Source organism: Colobus angolensis, unplaced genomic scaffold (assembly GCF_000951035.1).
Source record: "Colobus angolensis palliatus isolate OR3802 unplaced genomic scaffold, Cang.pa_1.0 Scaffold264, whole genome shotgun sequence".
NCBI lineage: Eukaryota > Metazoa > Chordata > Mammalia > Primates > Cercopithecidae > Colobus > Colobus angolensis.
The window spans coordinates 622830-627193 of NW_012115866.1; the positions used below are offsets into that span (position 1 = coordinate 622830).

Below are 4364 nucleotides of genomic sequence, written 5' to 3' on the forward strand. Positions count from 1 at the left end.
TTTTGTAAAAATAAAAACATTATTTAATGCCAAGTGTGCCCAGCATTTGCACAATCTCAATACCTTTAATACTAGTTTTCAAGACACACAAAATTAAAATTAAGGCAAAAACAGCACTTTGTAACAATAATTTATTACATTACAGTAGCATCATAGCAGTATTCAATAATGCCACTTTAGGCAAAAGTCTTTCAGTATTTCCATTATAGATTCTGTTTACAATAATTCATAAATTGGTAAAAGTCATTATAAGAAAACTTGGCAAATAAAGTTTTGGACTGGAATTGGCATTTCTTTCTCTACTTTTCCTTCTCCAGTTTCTTTCTATAAGCTACAGTATTCATATTTTAAAATGTTTTAATTTATTTCAAAACATTAAAATAGCAGTTACATTTTTTAATAGTTATACTATTGTAAAATGACTAAGTTTTACAGAAACTGTATTCTGGATAGGGCTGATTTACATTTTCATATTTTCTAGAAATCAGCTTTAGTTTTAAAATTGTTTTTTTTGCCGGGCGCGGTGGCACACGCCTGTAATCCCAGCACTTTGGGAGGCCGAGGCGGGAGAATCAGGAGGTCAGGAGATTGAGACCATCCTGGCTAACCCGGTGAAACTCCGTCTCTACTAAACATACAAAAAATTAACCTGGCGTGGTGGCAGGCGCCTGTAGTCCCAGCTACTCGGGAGGCTGAGGCAGGAGAATGGTGGGAACCCGGGAGGCGGGGCTTGTAGTGAGCCACTGCACTCCAGCCTGGGCCACAGAGCGAGACTCCGTATCAAAAAAAAAAAAATTGGTTTTTTTAATTTCTGGAAAACCTATTTTTTTTTTTTTTTGAGACGGAGTCTCGCTATCACCCAGGCTGGAGTGCAGTGGCCGGATCTCAGCTCACTGCAAGCTCCGCCTCCTGGGTTTACGCCATTCTCCTGCCTCAGCCTCCCGAGTAGCTGGGACTACAGTCGCCCGCCACGTCGCCCGGCTAGTTTTTTGTATTTTTTAGTAGAGACGGGGTTTTACCGTGTAAGCCAGGATGGTCTCGATCTCCTGACCTCGTGATCCACCCATCTCGGCCTCCCAAAGTGCTGGGATTACAGGCTTGAGCCACCGCGCCCAGCCTCTGGAAAACCTATTAATTTTAATCAAATACTTCAAAATGATTATCATATACTGCAATCTTTAAATATACAAGTATTTTGATTCTTTACCTTCTACAAAAATTCAAATTTATTCAGTTGAACTCACATTTTAAAATTCTATGTTTCTGCTGAACTCTAACCTTCTAATGTTGCCTGCTAAGCAAATTGAAAGCTGCCTTAGCGGCCGGGCGCAGTGGCTCAAGCCTGTAATCCCAGCACTTTGGGAGGCCGAGATGGGTGGATCACGAGGTCAGGAGATCGAGACCATCCTGGCTAACATGGTGAAACCCCGTCTCTACTAAAAAAATTCAAAAAACTAGCTGGGCGAGGTGGCGGGCGCCTGTAGTCCCAGCTACTCAGGAGGCTGAGGCAGGAGAATGGCATAAACCCAGGAGGCAGAGCTTGCAGTGAGCTGAGATCCAGCCACTGCACTCCAGCCCCGGCGACAGAGCGAAACTCTGTCTCAAAAAAAAAAAAAAAAAAAAAAAGAAAGCTGCCTTATGCTGAATGAGAAAGAGAACAAATACTTGGCTGAATGAGGTATTGCAAAGGACTGCACACACTTTGAAGAAAGACTTAAGTTATTGTAATATGATTTCCCTCCTTGTTAGCTTTTTCTTAAATATATGACAAAAATACCTACACAAACAGTGGTATTTCAGTTAATATGGTAAATTTATTTCCAGACTGACATTCAGCTTAAATATGCCAGTATGTGATTTAATCCATAGGTACCTGATGAACACATTATTGTCAGATTGGTTACAGATGCTAAACGCGATCTGAAGGTCATTCCTAGTCATTTATATGTGTCAGGGTAAAAGTGAAGTGATTTGAATTATAAAAATACCTTTGAAATAATTTATCAATGTGTTAGATAAACCCAGTTTCAGAATTGTAAAGAAAAAATGTTAGACCAAATAATGTGGCTAATTAACAGTGGTACAATTTCTAGCCTGAGAGTTTAAAATGGACGTAAAGTAACTGCCTTTAAACTGAACTCAAAGAACGCAAAAGCAGCAAGTTCAGAAAAAAAAAGCAAGAACAGGACTTTAAGTCCATTTTAAACGCTTGGGCTAGAAATCGTACCACTGTTAATTAGCCACATTATGTGGTCTAACATTTTTTCTTTGTAATTCTGAAACTGGGTTTATCTAATACATTAATAAATTCATACAATTTGGAAGAGCCAGTTGAAGTCACGAGGACCCAATATTTGCACTTTTTTTCTGTGAATTCAGGCAAATCTGTTACTTTATCTGTAAAATTATATTGCTTTCCTATTAAAGTCATATTTATAAAAGTAACATGAGGATGCCAAATGGAGGTAATCAGAAATGCCCACCCCAGGGAGCACACATACCATTCTCCCTACATCTTAATAATGTGACTGTGACGTATTTTGGAACACAGACATTAGAACTTCATGAGGTTTTAACTGTTGATTCTTTCCCAAGCATCATCAAGTTATGATTTAGGCAACATATGACTGAAATAATTCATAATGTATAGGCACATTCACATAAATATTGCACAAAGTATGCCTCTAACTGAAACTGAAAGGTATAAAAACATATTTCACTCTTTGTAAAGAACTCTGTGGGGAAATATGACTCTGTGATTGTATAGACACTTTCCTCATAACACTTTGACACTCACAAACAGTAGACTGCACTGCACTTTGTAAACATTTTAAGTCGCATAAACTCCTTGATTTTCAAATGTAGTATAATACTGTCTACTAAAACTCCTTTTTGTTTCAACTAAGTACTCTTGCATATATTCATTTATAATAACGTTTGTTATAATTTTTAAAGTGTTTTCCATTCAAGGAAAAGAAGTAAATTCCTATGTCAAAGTAGCCAATGTGGTTGAAGACTAGGTATTAATCAGAGAGGTTTAGATGGTAAAATCAATCTTCTAGCCTCAAAGAAGCTCCATGAATAGACAGGAATGCCAGGTGTCACACAGCTTTCCTTCACTCGAATTCATTCTTGACTAGAGCCTATATGCTTGTTTCAGGGACATCTAAACTCTCAAAGGATTTCTTACCTTTACTAAATACATTGAGAAGAATGCCAACCAGTGCCCTTTTGTGTACTGGGACATGTAGTCATGTAATTAAAACAGGGAACATGAACTCTGACTTTAAAATGTATTATAGGTACAAATGCTCTAAGCTAGGAAAGGTTTTCCACATCCACAGTCAATGATGGGAGCCTTTCATTCCTCAGAAATAACCCCTTTTTAGGCCATCAAAAAAGAATGCAACTGCCCCAGCTCATGATGTAATATCTTCATGAGCCCAGAGCACATACAAATCCTAAGAGAACTACCATGGTACCACGCTCATTCTTGGTACCAGAACAAATGAAACGTATTCTATCCTGCACACATCTGCCAGAGCAGGCCACTTTCCTCTTTTGGGAGATTTAAAAAACTCCCCAAACTGTTATTACGCCCATCCCCAAAACACAGAAAAAGGGGGAAAGGCTCTCTCCAGTGCTCCATCTTTAAACAACTGTAAATGTCAGTACTCACAGTGGCACATTACAAACTAATAAACAGCGCACTTGAGGGCAAACCACATATTGAACTAATGAAGAGCTCACTGTGATTAGGAGTCGATCAAACATAGTAGCAGAACATAAGCACATTTTATCTGAATTTCATAATAAATATACATGCTGCAATAACATTAAAAAAAATGGCAGCCTATTCCAAACCAGCAAGAACAATTTTGTGCAAATAGTGGGTCTTTGTGTGTTTGAACTCCCACCACCTAAGGGCAAACTCAATATGCATGCTAATGACCTACAGTTATCACATAAAAAAAAGATGCTAAGGGATGTCAGAGTGAACATGAGGGAAAGACCCACTCTCCTTTAACTTTTTACAAATAAATTTAAACTATAAATTAGAAAAACACAAATAAACGTGAGTGGCTCTAACATTCAAATGAAGTAAATGAATTGTGTAGGAGATTAACCCCTTAAGTTCTTTTCCTTTTATTTTTCTTGACCAGCTTTTAGATGATGGTGATGTTTATCTCCCTGTTCTTGGCAGCCTGGAAAGAATGGCATGCAGGGGTTGCTGCCCAAGCCTCGGTGCTCCTGGGGAGTCCTGCGTTAGAGGAAGCAGCTGCACGATCTGTTGTGCAGTGGGGATGTCGTGGGGAGAACCCTCCAGCCCCCGCCATCCTTCCCACCCTTCTGGGCACGCATGG

General features: G+C 39.0%; 1 long non-coding RNA gene across 1 annotated transcript; it reads right to left on the reverse strand.

The window, feature by feature from the left end:
- Nucleotides 1-1798: 1798 nt before the first annotated feature.
- Nucleotides 1799-4061, reverse strand: LOC105515580. The gene is made up of 2 exons (XR_001002352.1): nucleotides 2661-4061; nucleotides 1799-2208 (listed from the first exon to the last, which is right to left on the reverse strand). It is a non-coding gene; the product is annotated as an uncharacterized LOC105515580 (long non-coding RNA).
- Nucleotides 4062-4364: the final 303 nt, after the last annotated feature.